This window comes from Mustela lutreola, chromosome 6, assembly GCF_030435805.1.
Source record: "Mustela lutreola isolate mMusLut2 chromosome 6, mMusLut2.pri, whole genome shotgun sequence".
Classification (NCBI taxonomy): Eukaryota; Metazoa; Chordata; class Mammalia; order Carnivora; family Mustelidae; genus Mustela; species Mustela lutreola.
In genome coordinates, this window is record NC_081295.1 from 33,808,768 (window position 1) to 33,826,026 (window position 17,259).

Consider the following 17,259-nt stretch of genomic DNA (forward strand, 5'->3'; position numbering starts at 1 on the left):
ATGTTTATAATGATTTAATCTTCAGAACAGTGATGAGGTAGGTAGTTTTATCCTGCATTAATATTAAGGTCTTCTGGCTTTAAACAACACATTACACCAGATGGATCTAACAATGGAATACACATTATCCAAGTGTACATGGAATATTCTCCAGGATAGATCATATATTACACCACAAAACAAATTTCAATAAATTTAAAAAGACTGAAATCATATCAAGCATCTTTTTCTAACCACAACAGTACCTAGAAATAAGTTACAAGAACTGGAAAACAAAATAAAATGCAAATACAGAGGCTCAACAACATGGTATTAAACCAATGGGTCAATGAAAAAAAAGGTGTGAAAAAAATTCATGGAGAAAAATGTAAATGAAAACATTATGGTAGAAAATCTTTGGGACACAGCAAAAGCAATTCTAACAGGAAAGTTTATAGTATTCTCAAGCAACAAGAGAAATCTCAACCTAACCTTACAACTAAAGGATCCAAAAAAAGAACAAACAAAGCCCAAAGCTAGTAGAAGAAAGCAAGGAATAAAGATTAGAGTGGGAATAAACTAAAAAAAAAAAAAAAAAAAAAAAAAAACTTTAAAAAGAAAAGAGCAATAAAAGCAAGAGCTGATTACTGAGAAGATATGCAAAACTGATAAACCTTTACCAGACATACCAAGAAGAGACCCAAATAAATCTGGCTTGAAGAGAAATATCAAGCAATACCACATATATAAAAGATTGCAAGAAACTACTATGAAAAATTATATGCCAACAAATTGGACAACTTGGGAGAAATGGATAAATTCCTAGGGACATACAATCTTCTAAAATTAAATCAGGGAGAAAATATGAACTGGCTGATTACCCATTCAATTTCATTACTAGTAATCGAAAAAAAAAAAGAGGACCAGATGGCTTCATAGGTGAATATAAGCAAGTTAATGCCTGTTCTCAAACTATTCCACAAATATAGAAGAGGAAGGAAAATATCCAGATGTATTCTGTGATGCCAGTATTAGCCTGATACCAGAACCAAAGTCATCACAAAAAAAGCAAAGCAAAAAACTACAGGTCAACATATCTGATGAACATAGATACAAAAAAACGCTGAACAAAATTGTAGCAAACTGAATTCACCAGTACATTAAAAAAATCACCATGATCAAGTGATTTATTCTAGAATAAAAAGTGTTAATATTCAAAAGTAAATCAATGTAATACATCACATTAAGAGGAAAGACTAAAAACCATATCACCTTAAGAGATACAGAAAAAGCATTTGACATAATATAATACCCATTCATGATAACTCCACAGATTGGGTTCAGACAGAACATACCACAACATGATAAACCAAATATGAAAAACCCACAACCAATGTCACACTGAAAAGTGAAAAACTAAAAGCTTTCTCCCTAAGACCAGAAACAAGAAGATCCACTCTTGTACTTTTCAACATAACATTGGCAGGAAGTACTAGCTGTGGCAATCAGAAAAGAAAAAGGGAAGGCATCCAAATTAGTAAGAAGATAAAGTATCGCTATTTGCAGATAGATATATTTTCTAATTATAGAAAACCCAAGATTCCACCAAAGGACAGATAAATGAATTCAATAAAGTTGCAGTATACAAAATTAATATGCAGAAATGTGTTACATTTCTATATACTAATAATGCAGTAGAAGAAAGAGAAATTTAAAAATCCCATTAGAGACTAGTCCAAGATGATGGCTTAGGAAGACTACAAACTCACCTCTTTCATAGACACACCCAATATAAACCTATTTTTGGAGCAATTCCTCCTGAAGGAGAAGTGAAAGCTGACTGACTGAACAGTTTCCGCACAAAAAAACACATAACTGTGAGAGAGATGGAGACATATTAATGAAGATAACTCACAGTCCCAACACTGCGAATAACAATGGGGAGGGATAGTACTAAGGAACTATGAGCAGATGCAGCTGCCCTAGGCCACAGAAAGAAAGCCACAAATTAAAAGCAACTAGCTTCTAAAGGATCCAGCCCTACCACCACCACACAGCAGGAGAGCAGCAAGAACTCTGCATGGAGGTACTGGTGAGCACCACTATTTACATTCCCTCCTGTCCATGTTAGTATGGACAGGAATACAGTACAGGCAGCCTAGCTAGCCTACTGCCACAGTGAGCCCCTGGCCTCTAGCCCACTCCAGACCAAGCCATCCAAATAAGACAGCCTCCAGCATGCCACATACCAAGACACCCCTGCTCAGCACTCACAGCTACAGCCATGCTGCCAAAGTGACAAAAGTAGAAAACATTGTGGAACACTCCAGGCACATGTTTGTTTGTTTGTTTTTATTTCCTAATTCTTGCTATGTTTGACACCCCTAGCTCAAGAGAGTTTCAGGACTCACCTGCACAGAGCATCCCAGGAGCTCATAGTCTGTACCGTGCCTCAACTGTAGCCACCTGACCAGGGCAAACCTTGAACTGAATATGCTGAGACAACCTAACCCACACCAGCCATGGCTATAATTGCTCTGCCAGAGCATCCCATGAACTAAGCCTTCCAGGATACCCCACCATGCACCCAGTTCAGATACAGCTCTCTTGTCAGGGGACCCACTGTATGGAGCACCCCAGGATGTCCCAGACCATGCTACACCACGGCTCTAGCCACCGCCCCTGCACAGGGTGCTCAGGACACCCCAGCCTGCACCCCTCTTTGCCTCCACCTAACCCACTAGGTGTCCTCCATGCAGAGAACCCCAGCACATTCCACTTTGCACCAACTTTGGCTTTAGTGATCCTGCCAGGACACCCTCTGCATGGAGTCGAGGGAGTACCCTAGCCCATGCCCACTATAGTTCTAGCCATCCCATTAAGGAAGCCCAGCATGGAATGCCCCAGAACCACCAAGTTCATGCCAGCTACAACTCCAACCAGCCAGTCTACATAGGTGACCATACACAAGACCATTCCTTCAATGTTAGAAGTAGCTGTTCTGCCTAATTAATAGGAATAAACACAAAGTCAGGCAATGTGAGGAGACAAAGGGATTTGCTCCAAGTAAGACAAAAACCTCAAAAATGAATTAGACAAAATGGAGATAACCAATCTACTTGATAACGAATTAAAAGTAATGGTCATAAAGAAGCTCACCAGACTACAGAGGAGAATGGAAGAACTCAGAGAAAATGCCAACAGAAAATATAAAAAAGAATCAGAGTTAGGAATATAATAAATGAAATATATGCTAGAGAGGGAAAGAATCTTAAGCAGACTCCCTGCTGAGCATGGTACCCAGTGGGGGTTGATCTCACAACCCTGAGATCATGCCCTGAGCTGAAATCCAGAGTTGGATGCTCAACTGACTGAGCCATTCAGGCACTCCAACAGTGTCTTTAAAATGACATGTTAGACCAGATGGACATATACAGAACATTCCATCCAAAAACAAGATTAGAGTCTTTTCAAGTGCACATGGACATTCTCCAGAATAGATCATAGGCTAAACCACAATGCAAGACTCAATAATTTTAAGAATGAAGTAATATGAATCTTTTCTGACCACAATGGTATGAAACTAGAAATCAATAACAAGAAAACAAAATGGAAAACACAAATACTTGGAGGTCAAATAAAACACTACTACATGACATGGATCAATTAAGTATTCACAGAGAAAATTTTTAAAGTACTTGGAGACTAAAGTAAATGACAACACAACAGTCAAAAGTCTTAGAACAGCTTTCACTGTGTCACAAAGAGGGAAATTTTTAGAGACACAGGACTACTTCCAGAAACAAGAAAAATCTCAATCTACTTTATATCTACAGGAACTAGAAAAAGAGCAAACAAAACCCAGTGTTGGAAGGGAATAATAAAGATCAGAAATAAATGTAATAGAAACTAAAATAAATAGGTCAACAAAATCAAGAGCTAGTTCTTTAAGAGATAAAATTGATAGAAAATTAGAGTTTATCAAGAAAAAAGGAGGATAAAAAAAAATAAATGAAAAAAAAAACCCCTGACACCACAGAAATAAAAAGAATTATAAGACTACTGTGAAAAAATTGTATGCCAAAGAAAGAGACCACTTGGAATAAATGGATAAATTCCTAGAAATATAGAATCTTCCAAATCAAATGAGGAAGAAATAGAAAATCTGAACAGACCAATTACTAGTAAGGAAATTGAATTGGTAATGGAGGGGGTGTGGGGAAATTCCCAACAAACAAAAGTCCACGACCTGACAGATTCACAAATGAATTCCACCAAATATTTAAAAAAGAATGAATACCTACTGTCCTCAAACTATTCCAAAGAATAAGAGGAAGGAAAGTTTCCAAACACATTCTATGGGACTAGCATTGCTTTGATATCAAATTCAAAGATACTACAGGGAAGAAAAGGAAATCTACCGACCAGTATCCCTTATGAACAAAAATACAAAATCATCAACAAAAGATTAGCAAACTGCATTCAACAATACATAAAAGAACCATTCACCATAATCAAGTGGGATTTATTTGGAGGATGTAAGAACAGTTCAAACTTTGTAAATCAATCAACATGATATATCACATTAACAAACGGTAAGTATTGTGATCATCTCAATAGATGCAGAAAAAGCATTTGACAAAATTCATGTTTCTGATAAAAATTCTTAATATTGTAATATAGTGGATTTAGAGGGAACATCTCAATTTGATAAAAGATAACATGAAAACCCACAGCTATGATCTTAGTCAACGAGGATACACAGAGCTTTTCCTCTATGAGCATGAATGAAAGAAGAATGTTCACTCTTGCCTCTTTTATTCAACATAATACGGAAAAGCCTAGCTACAGCAATCAGACAGGAAAGGAAATAAAGTGTCTACCCATTGGTAAGGAAGAAATTAAGTTGTCAATCTTTGCAGATAACATAGTACTATACATAGAAAACCCTAAAGACTCCACCTAAAACTCTGAGCAAAATTCAAAAAATTCAAAGAATCCTCAACTAAAGCTGCAGGATATAAAGTTAATACTTAAAATTATGAGCTGTATATCTCTACACTAATAATGAAGTGGCAGAAAGAGAAATAATTCAAGTTACAATTATACCAAAAGGAATAAAATACCTAGTAGTACCCTTAACCAAGGATTTGAAAGCCCTGTATGCTGAAGACTATGCAACAGTGATGAAAGAGAATAAAGACAACACAAACAAGTGGAAAGATATACTGTGTTCATGTAATGGGAAAATTAATATCATTAAAATGTCTACAAGACCCAAAGCAATCTACCAATTAAATGTATTCTCTATCAAAATACCAACAGCATTTTTGAAAGAACTAGACCAAATAATCCTCAAATGTTTAAAAACCCACAAAAGACCCTGAATAGCCAAGGAAACTTGACACTGAAGAACTAAGCAGGTGATATCACAATGCAAGATTTCAAGAACTACTACAAAGCTCTAGTAATCAAAACAGTATGGTACTTGCACAAAAATAGATACATAGATCATGGAAGAGAATAGAGAGCTCGGATATAAGCCCACACTTATATGGTCAATTAATCTACAATAAAAGATGCAAAATACATGGTTGGAAGAATACAGTCTACTCAATAAATGGTATGGGGACAACTGGACAGCTACCTGCAAAAGAATGAAACAGAACCCCTTCTTACATGACACACAAAAATAAACACCAATTGCATTAAAGACCTACATAGGAGACATGAAACTATAAAATATCTAGAGGAAACATAGGCAGTAATCTCTCTGACTATGGGCTTTGCAACATTTTTCTAGATAGGTCCCCTAAGGCAAGGGAAACAAAACCAAAAGTAAACTACCAGGACTACAAGAAAAAAAAAAAAAAAAAAAAAAGGAAGGAAGGAAGGAAGGAAGAAAGAAAAAATACACAGCAAAGTAAACCAACAAAACAAAAAGACAACCTACTTGATGAGAGAAGATATTTGTAAATGACATATCTTTTAAGGGACTAATGTCAAAAACGTGTAAAGAATTTGTACATCTCAACACCAAAAGAATCAAACAATCTGATTAAAACAATGGTCAAAGGAACTGAACAGACCCTGAGTGAAATAAGCAGAGAGAGTCAATTATCATATGGTTTTGCTTATTTGTGGAGCATAAGGAATCACATGGAGGACATGGGGAGATGGAGAGTAGAAGGGAGCTGGGGGAAATTAGAGGGGGAGACGAACCATAAGAGACTGTGGACTCTGAGGAACTAACTGAGGGTTTTGGAGGGGAGGGAGGTGAAAGGTTGGGTGAACCTGGTGGTAGGTATTGTGGAGGGCACGTATCGCATGGAGCACTGGGTGTGGTGCATAAACAAATGAATTCTGGAGCACTGAAAATCATTTAAAAAAAAAAAAAAAAGACCTATAGATGACAAGCCCATGTAAAGATGCTCAACACCACCAATCATCAGAGAAACACAAATCAAAACCACAATGAGAAATTGTCCTCTGCCCATTCACACCAATTAGAATGGCTAGTATCAAAAAGACAAGAACTTTTGGAGAAAAGGGAACTCTCATGCACTGCTGCTGGGAATATAAACTTGTGCAGTCACTGTGGCAAACAGTAGAGAGGTTCCTCAAAAAAATTTTTAAAAATACCATAAGATCCAGTAATTCCAATACTAGGTATTTACTGAAAGAATACAAAAACACTAATTTAAAAATATGTACCCATATGTTTTTTGCAGCATTATTTACAATAGTCAAGATATGGAAGCAACACAGTGTCCTGTTGGTAGACAATGAATGAAGAGATGGTAGTATACACAATGAAGTGTTACTCAGCCATAAAAAGAAAGATATTCCCATTTGGAACAATATGAATGAACCAAGGAAGTTGATGCTAATTGAAATGTCAGAGAAACACATAAATATCACTTATAAGTGGAATCTAAGAAATAATCAGAAGGAGACCCATAAATACGGAGAACAAATGGATGGGTATCAGAGGGGAGAGGGTGAGACATGAGCAAAATGGGTAAAGTGGATTGAGAGATATAGGCTTCCAGTTACAGAATAAATAAATCACAGGGAATACATCATAGGATATATAGTCAATGGTATTAAAATAGCAATGTCGGGTGACAGATGATAGCTACATGCATGGTGACCAAAGCATAATTTATAAGCTTGTTGAATCACTAAGAATAAGAATAAGAATCTTGTACATCTGAAACTAATTCAACTGTGATTCAACAATACTTTAATTAAAAAAACTTGTAATTGCACCAAAAAGAATAAAATAACCTAGGAATAAATTTATGAAGGTGAAAGGCCTATACTGTGTACTCATATATGAAACACTGATGAAAGAAATTGAAGATAAATGGATAGATATACCATATTCGTGGTTCAGAAGAACACTTAAAATGTCTATCCTATCCAAAGTAACCTACAGTTCAAAGCAATCCAACAATATAGACACATTCATCAATGGAAAAGAATTGGAAATTTTAGGAATAAACCCATGCTTATCTGGTCAATTTACCTACAACAATGGGGACAAGATACATGGAGAAGAAAACAGTCTATATAATAAATGGTGCTGGGAAAACTGGACAACTACATACAAAAGAATGAAACTAGATCACTTTTTAAAAATGTTTTTATTTAAATTCACCTCTAGGATTCTGATGGATTCCTGTCTCATGTTGAGGTCTTTTATCCGTTTTATTTTTGTGTACGGTGTAAGAGAATGGTCGAGTTTCATTTTTCTACATATAGCTGTCCAGTTTTCCCAGCACCATTTATTGAAGAGACTGTCTTTTTTCCACTGTATATTTTTTTCCTGTTTTGTCGAAGATTATTTGCCCATAGAGTTGAGGGTCCATATCTGGGCTCTCTACTCTGTTCCACACTGGTCTATGTGTCTGTTTTTATGCCAGTACCCATGCTGTCTTGGTGATCATAGCTTTGTAGTAAAGCTTGAAATCAGGTAACGTGATGCTCCCAGTTTTATTTTTGTTTTTCAACATTTTCTTAGCAATTCGGGGTCTCTTCTGATTCCATTCAAATTTTTGGATTATTTGCTCCAGCTCTTTGAAAAATACTGGTAAAATTTTGATCAGAATGGCATTAAAAGTATAGATTGCTCTAGGCAGTATAGACATTTTAACAATGTTTATTCTTCCAATCCAAGAGCATGGAATGGTCTTCCATCTTTTTGTTCAGTTGATTACTGTATTTTATTAGTTTCAGAGGTAGAGGTCACTGATTCTTCAATCTTATGTAATAATACCCAGTGCTCATTACATCACATGCCCTCCTTAACGTCCATCACCCAGCTACCCACCCCCCAACCCCCACCCTTCAGTAAACTATGATTAGGAGTCTCTTATGGTTTGTCTCCCTCTCTGATTTTATCGTGGTTTTTTTTCCCCTCTCTTCTCCTATGACCTCTTGTTTTGTTTCTTAAATTCCACATCTGAGTGAAATCATATGATAATTGTATTTTTCTAATAGACTTATTTTGCTTAGCATAATATCCTCTAGTTCCATCCATGCCCTTGCAAATGGCAAAATTTCTTTTTTATGGCTGAGTAGTATTCCATTATGTATATATATCCCATCTTCCTTATCCATTCATCTGTCGATAGATATCTAGACTCTTTCCACTGGCTATTGTGGACATAGCTACTACAAACATTGGGGGTGCCTCTTTGGATCACTACATCTTTATCTTTGGGATAAATGCCTAGTAGTGCAATTGCTGGGTCACAGGATAGTTCTATTTTCAACTTTTTGAGGAACCTTCATACTGTTTTTCAGAGTGGCTGCACCACCTTGCATTCCCACCAACAGTGTTAGAGAGTTCTCCTTTCTCTGCATCCTTGCCAATATCTGTCATTTCCTGACTTGTTAATTTTAGCCATTCTGACTGGTGTGAGGTACTGTCTCATTTTTGGTTTGATTTTATCTCCCTGTGATATTGAGCATTTTTTCATGTATCTATTCACTGTTTGGATGCTTCCTTGGAGAAGTATCTGTTCATGTCCTCTGCCCTTTCTTGAGTGAATTATTTGTTCTTTGGGTATTGAGTTTGTTAAGTTCCTTATATATCTTGGATGTTAGCCCTTTATCTGATAGATCATTTGCAAGTATCTTTTCCCATTCTGTCAGTTGTCTTTTGGTTTTGTTGACTATTTCCTTTGTTGTTCATAAGCTTTTTATCTTGATGAAGTCTCAATAGTTCATTTTTGCCTCTGGAGACATGTCTAGCAATAAGTTGCTGTGGCCAAATTCACAGAGGTGGCTGCTTGAGTTCTCCTCTAGGATTTTGACAGGTGTCCGTCTTACATTTAGGTCTTTCATCCATTTTGAACCTATTTTTGTGTATGGTGTAAGAAAATGGTTCAGTTTCATTCTTCTGAATCTGGCTGTCCAACTTTCCCAATACTATTTGTTGAAGAGACTGTCATATTTCCAATTGAATATTCTTTCTGCTTTGTTGAAGATTCGTGGACCATAGAGTTGAGGGTCCGTTTCTGAGTTCTCTATTCTGTTCCATTGATCTATGTGTCTGTTTTTTGTATCAGTACCATGCTGTTTTGATTATTACAACTTTGTAATAGAGCTTAAAGTCAGGAATTGTGATACCATTAGCTTTGGTTTTCTTTTTCAACATTGTTCTGGCTATTTGGGGTCTTTGGTGGTTCCATACAAATCTTAAGATTATTTGTTCTAGCTCTGTGAAAAAAGTCGATGGTATTTTGATAGGGATTGCTTTGAATGTATAGATTTCTCTAGGTAACATAGTCATTTTGGCAATATTTGTTCTTCCAGTCCACAAACATGGAAAGTTTCCCCATTTCTTTGTGTCTCCCTCAATTTTTTTCATGAGTGTTCTATAGTTTTTAGAGTACAGATCCTCTGTACTCTACAGATCTCTGCCTCTTTGGTTAGGTTTATTCCTAGATATCTTACGGTTTTTGTGCAAAATGGAATTGATTCCTCAATTCCTCTTTCTTCTGTTTGTTAATGCAAAGAAACACAACTGATTTGGATGCTTTTTATTTCTTTTTTTGTCTGATTTCTGAGGCTAGGACTTCTAGTACTATGTTGAACAACAGTGGTAGAATGTTGCATCCCAAAGGTTTTGAACAGTTGTGTTTTCATTTTCATTTGTTTCCATGAATTTTGTTTTAATTCTTCATTAATTTCCTGGCTGACCAATTCATTCTTTAGTAGGATGCTCGATGTATTAGCCTCCATGTATCTGAGTTCTTTCCAAATTTCCTCTGAGTTCAAGTTTCAAAGCACCTTGGTCTGAAAATATGCAGGGAATGATCCCAGTCTTTTGGTACTGGTTGAAGCCAGATTTGTGACCCATGAAACTGGATCACTTTCTTACACACACAAAAATAAACTCAAAACTAAATATGAGGCCTGAGATGATAAAAATGCTAAAAGAAAATACGGGAGTAATTTTGTAGACATCAATCTCAGCCATATATTTATGAATAGGTGATCTCAAGCAAGGGAGACAAAAGCAAAAATAAACTACTGGAATTATATCAAAATATAAAGTTTTTGCACAACAAAAGAAACTATCAACAGAACAAAAAGCCAGCCTACTGAATGAGAGAAGATATTTGCAAATGATATACTGATAAAGGGTTGATATCCAAAATATATAAAGAACTGATACAACTCAACACAAAAAGAACAATCAGATTTAAAAATGGTCAGAGGACCTGAACAGACTTTTTTCCAAAGAACAGAGAGATTGCCAAAACACACCTGAAGAGACTCAACATCACTAATCACTGGGGAAACACAAATCAAAACGACAAAGAGACATCACCTCACACAAGTCAAAATGGCTAGTATTAAAAGAAGATCTAAGAAGTTTTGGTGAGCAAGTGCAGAATCAGGAATGCTCCTGCACTACCAGTAGGAATAACACTTGGTGCAGCCACTGTGAAAAACATGGAGGTTCCTCAAAAAACTAACAATAGAAATGCCAAGTGATCCAGTAATTCCACTACTGGTTCTTGACCCAAAGAATATGAAAACACTAATTTGAAAAGATATATGCACTCTTACCTTTATTGCAGCATAGTTTACAATAGCCAAAATATGGAACCATCTAGGTGTCCATCGACACAGGAATGGATAAAGATGTGATTACACACACACTCACACACACACAGGAATATTACAGAGACATAAGAATAAAAATAAATGAGATCTTGCCATTTGGGACAACATGGGTGAACCAAGAGGGTATTATGCTAAGTGAAATAAGTCAGACAGAAACACAAATACTGTATGATTTCACTTATATCTGGAATCTAAAAACAAACACACAAATGACCAAATAAGAAAACCAGACTTTTAAGTACAGAGAACAAAGTGGTGGTTGCCAGAGGGGGAAGCAGTCTAGTGAAACATGCAAAATAGATAAAGGGGATTAGGAGACACAAACTTCCAGTTATAAAATAAGTACTGAAGCTGAAAAGTACAGCACAGGGCATCTAGTCAATAATATTGTAGTAAACTTATATGGTGACAGATGGTAAGTATGGTCATGGTGAGCACTGACTGATGTAGAAAATTTCAAATCAATATGCTTTATAGCTGAAACTAATATAATATTGTATGTCAATTTAAATTTAAAAATTTAAAGTCTTACACTACTTAAATAACTTGCCAAAACTGGTTAGTAAGTACTGGATATACTGGTTTACAAATCCGCATCTACAAAGTGAAAACAGCATCAACCTTGCAGCTTTGTTCTGAGAATTGGTGACATCTAACATGGTGTCTAGGATATAGAATATTATATCACAGTTCAGAAGCAGATTCAAATTCAGTTCAGTTGAGTCTGGATATTTTTCCCCAATTATTTCCCCTTTAAGCTCGAGTTCATCTCTTTCATTATATGGAGGAGCTTTGTTAGTCTGGACTTGCTGTCACCGCACTGAATCCTGCTTAATTTTAATACAAATATTCAACTTATAATAGGGTTATGTTCCAAGAAACCATCATAAATTGCAAATATCAAAAGACAAAAATGCATTTAATACACCTAACTTACCAAACATCATAGCATAGACAAGCTTGAGTTAAATGTGTTCAAGGTAGTCACATTAGCCTACAGTTACGCAAAATTATCTAACCTAAAGCCTAATTTATAATAAAGAGTAGGGGCACCTGAGTGGCTCAGTTGGTTAAGTGTCAATTCTTGGTTTTGGCTCAGTTCATGATCTCACAGGACATGGGATCTAGCCAATGTGATGCTACGCACTCAGCGGGGAGTCTACTTGAAGATGCTCTCCCTCTGCCCCCCACCACTTGTGCACACTTGTTCTCTCTCTCTAAAATAAATAAATCTTTAAAAACCATGAATTGAGCATTGAGTACCTATGTAATTGAGTACTATACTGAAAGTGAAATGGTTATGTGAGTACAAAATAGTGCTGAGTATATTGATTGTTTACCCTCATGATTGCATGCCTGCCTAGTTGCTGTGGCTCACTGCCACTGTCCAGCATCATGAGCATATTGTACTGTATATCACTAGCCTATAGATCAAAATCCAAAATATAAAGTGTGGTTTCTGCTGAGTGTGTATTGTTTTTGCATTACTGTAAAGAAGAAAAATCATTAAGTCAAGCCATCTTAAGTCAGGGACCATATGTGTATTAGAAAAATTCTCTCTTAAAGAAAGCTGGTCATATCCTACTTGTTGAACCCATCAGGCCCTTTCCAAGCCTCAACTTTCTTTACCTCGACCTTCCTCTAACCTTATTTGAAACTTTCATCTCTCAGATCCCATGATTTTTTTTTTTTTAATTGTTCTTAAACTACACTGTGCTGTTGCTACCCACCTTTGGTCCCCTTTTTTTCCTCCTGCATCCTAAGTGTACACATGCCTTAATATCCCAAGCAGGCTTCTTGGCACTCTTCTTTAATGATTTTGTCCAATCCTGCCTTTATCTATCACTTAGTTGAATAACTGTTAAGGCTTTAATGACAAAAATCATTCTTTAGATGAAAGGAGCCATTGAGATTTGGGGATCCAAGTGCATTAAGGAGGAAATCACTACAGCCTAAAATAAAAGATCAAACTTCTATTTTTCCCCCAAATGGACATTTAGCTATTCCATCCCATTTGTTGAACAAAATACACAAGCTCTACTAATTTAAAATATTTTATTATATGCTACAAACCTTTTTTCACTCTCTTTTGCTGGTTTGTGCATCATCAGGCTGTACTACATTACAGTTTGTCTGACTGGTTAGGGCAAGTCTCCCTCATGCAGTGTTAAAAAATATATGAAAATTTGTTTTCATATATTTAACTTTCCTAGAGAAAATTTAAAATCAATTTGACAAGTATTATCTCCCTATCCTGGGAGAAGAAGGAAAATCCCAGTGGGATTTCGATTTGTATTTCATTACATATAGAAACCAAAGACCTTTCATTATTTACCTTCAATTATATAAGAGTAAATGTTGTCTTCAATGCATAAAGAAGAATATTTAGATACTGAGAAAGTGAAGTGACTTGCTCAAGGTCATACAGTAAGTGGTAGAGCCAACAGGTGAGCTTGCAATTGCAACTAAAGAGAGAACAAAGATTTTGTGCCATGCACAATATTCCCTCCCCAACTGAATACATTTTTAGAAGACAAAATATCAGTTGAGGTCATCATCCAGAGAGCTTTTGTCTGGCTTCCTGGGCCAACAGAGACTGCATATGTTAAGCAGATGTAATTTATTTAATCTGCGAGAAGGGAAAAGAAGTTTTGGCAGTATTTCTCCAAAACACTCCCCTGTAAACTGGCAGAAAGAAGGCGTTTGGGAGAACGAGGTGCCAGCTTGGCAGTATATCCTCCAGCCAAAAGGAAGTAATTGTAAATGAAGAGCAGTGGAGGTGATCTGGAAATACAGACTAATCACTTGCACACTTACGCAGCTGCTCCCTTACGTGCTGCTCCTCCACAGCACATCAGGGTAGAGTCAACCCCTGTGCCAGACAATTCTTACACCCCCACTAATTAAAAAGAACCCTTCCCTTATGAATCTATTCTTAGCTTTTTCCGTGAGTTATTTCACTAACAAGTCCAAATCTCAGTCTTTAAACAAGCATTAATTTAAGAGCATCTCAGCTTTTCTCTTGTTTGGGTTCTTCTTGTAAGGGATCAAGTAGTCTATGCTAAGTCAAGTAGTAGAAGGAAATAAAATAGCATATTTCTCAATGTCTGAAATGCTTCATCCCTATGTAGCTGAATCCTACAAGTAACAAAGAAGCTTTGATTGGAGTTCAGAAGAGGCAGCCTAAAGAAACTGATTATTTTCTGGTATTTTCAAGAGCAAAAAATGACTTTAGTCCTTCTGGATATTAAAGAGATATTAAATATCTCTGAACTAGTTAAGTCTGATCTTCATTAATCTTAATCAACCATGCCTTTAGAATCTAAGGATTATATAGATGTGTGACTAATTAAAAGCTTAAACTTTGATATATTTAGCATATATACTATTTTCTCCACCACATTTTCCTATACTTTTTAACCTGTTGGTTTGTGGTTAGAAATTTCTACTGTCTAATCCATTTTCTCATAAAAATGATTCCACTCTCTCACCTACCTTCTCTGATATTCTTCCTGCAAGCAATAAAGAAGCAGTTGCCTCTGAACACATAAGTAGCCTCTGCAACTCTCAATATATCATGTTATTTAACCAAAATAAATAGTTCCTTAGTCATGGATAAAGTAAGCAAGTATTTGAACTACAGTTCAGAATGAATAATAATACAATAATACAACCTATAACCAGTTGTCAATAACTAAAATGAAACATGATATATGACAAGTATATAATCTATAGAGACTTCCATTCCAAACATCTATTTTTTTATTTATTTTTATTTTTTTTAAAGATTTTATTTATTTATTTGACAGACAGAGATCACAAGTAGGCAGAGAGGCAGGCAGAGAGAGAGAGAGAGAGAGAGGGAAGCAGGCTTCCTGCGAAGCAGGGAGCCCGATGCGGGGCTCGATCCCAGGACCCTGAGATCATGACCCGAGCCAAAGGCAGCAGCCCAAACCACTGAGCCACCCAGGCGTCCCTCCAAACATCTATTTACGTCACAACCCACATGCTTATAAGCACACTTATTACCCCTAAATAGCAAAGGCTCCTAAAAGCCTTTCTCAATTTTATATGTTCAACATACCACCACTGTGTCCGCCATGGGAATAAACATTTTCAAAATGACTGATTTTATACATCAAAATGGCTGTTGGAACACAGATCTAACCAGAATTTTGGCTTTCTAAAAAACAAATATATTAAGCCTTTGGGGAAGATTGAGGTTAAGAGGATCCTAGGTTCACCTTGTCCCATGGATACACCTAGATAATGCCCACGTCAGTGCAAATAACCCAGAAAATGACCGAAGACTCAACAGGTAAATGTAGAAAAAAGCCCACATGGAAGAGGGAAGGGAGGGTGGAGATGTGGTTAGGAGCCAAATTAACATTCAGGACAGTCTGGGGGTGGAAGCAGTGCTGTAGGTACAAGAGGGGAAGTAGCAGACCCCACACGAGGTCCCCCAGGCATAAGGGGACCTCTACTGGGAAGTCAAGCTTCACAACATTCGGCTTTGAAAGCCAGAGGGGCTTCACTTCTTGAGTTCTTAAAATTAGGGGGGCTTAACACCTAGAACTTTGAAAAACAGCATACTCAGCTCTGGGAGAACAGGATGGCAATAGGAAATGATGTCTATACCCTTAAAGATACATCATAAGAGGGTGCCTGGGTGGCTCAGTGGGTTAAGCCTCTACCTTTGGCTCAGGTCGTGATCTCAGGGTCTTCGGAGAGAGTCCAGCATCGGGCTCTCTGCACCTACTTGTGATCTCTGTCAAATAAATAAAATCTTAAAAAAAAAAAAAAGATACATCATAACAGACCCACTGAGATACAGTATAGAAACAGCAGTTTGAAAGTTGCTTGGGGTATATGAGCTAGAGATGTGTTTATTAATATCAGAGCAGGCACTGGAGGGGCAGAGATCTTTGGGAGATTTCTCTAGAAACAAAAGAGTTTGCAGGTGCCATTTACCTCCTCTGCACCCCAGCCTAGATAGACACCTGGCAAGAATCATCTCAGCATAAAGAGTTCCATGTAGCTTGCTAAGAGCTCTTCCTACCACTGTACTCTCCTGCAGACCCAGCCCCTGCCTCTTGGCTTTAGCAGGAGTTTTCCAAAGTGGCTATAGACTTCCTCTCAAAGCAGAACAGTGCAAACCTTGCTAACATCACATGCACCACCACCACACCCACCCTTGCATTCTCCTGTAGACTCACTCCCTCCAACACACTCTTAGCAAAAGTCCATCCAAAGTGGTACCACAAGTGTGGCAGTGTGCAAGCAGCACCAACAGGGGTTCCCAGCACCACCACTCCTGCCCTAAGGAGTAGGGAAGAAAACCATACAAACCAGTTCAACTATAGGCCCAGCAGTGGGCTGGGATTGGACATCTGCTCTGATTGCACACCCCAACCACCAACAAAAGCTTCTCAGGAAATAATACAAGAAGAGCACCCTGCAGTCCAGTGATACTGTGCTCTGACAAAAGCCTGACCTGACCCAACTCCAACTCAAGGTGGCCCCTGACTGGTCCAGTATTGTTACTGCCTATAACAGGCAAAGAGAACCACTGAAGGACCAGGCTAAAGATGAATGTAGCTCAGCCACGAGAGCATGGCATATACAACACACACAGGAGATATCCCATGAAATGCCAGGTTCTGGTGAACAGGCAACAGAGCCTGTTCTTCAGAAGGCCACTACTCTTAAGAGCAAGAGACATAGCTGACTTTCCCAATACAAAGAAACAGACACAGAGATAAAATGAAGACACAGAGCAACATGTCCCAAATGAATGAACAAGACAAAAATGACAGCAAGAGACCTAAGTGAAATAGATGTAATATGCTTCAGAGAATTTAAAGTAATCTCATAATTTTTTGAGGAATCTCCACACCGTTTTCCAAAGTGGCTGCGCCAATATGCATTCTGATCAACAGTGTAAGGGGGTTCTCTTTCTCAACATCCTCTCCAAAACTTGTTGTTTCTTGTCCTGTTAATTTTGGCCATTCTAACTGATATAAGTGGTATCTCAATGTGGTTTTTTTTTTTTTTAAAAGATTTTATTTATTTACTTGACAGAGAGAAATCACAAGTAGACGGAGAGGCAGGCAGAGAGAGAGGGAAGCAGGCTCC

The 17,259-nt window shown here is 37.3% G+C and overlaps 1 protein-coding gene across 8 annotated transcripts in view; it reads right to left on the reverse strand.

Moving 5' to 3' along the window:
* Positions 1–17,259, reverse strand: part of KLHL32 (kelch like family member 32) — a 248,709-nt gene that overhangs the window by 4,121 nt on the left and 227,329 nt on the right. The window lies entirely within an intron of this gene.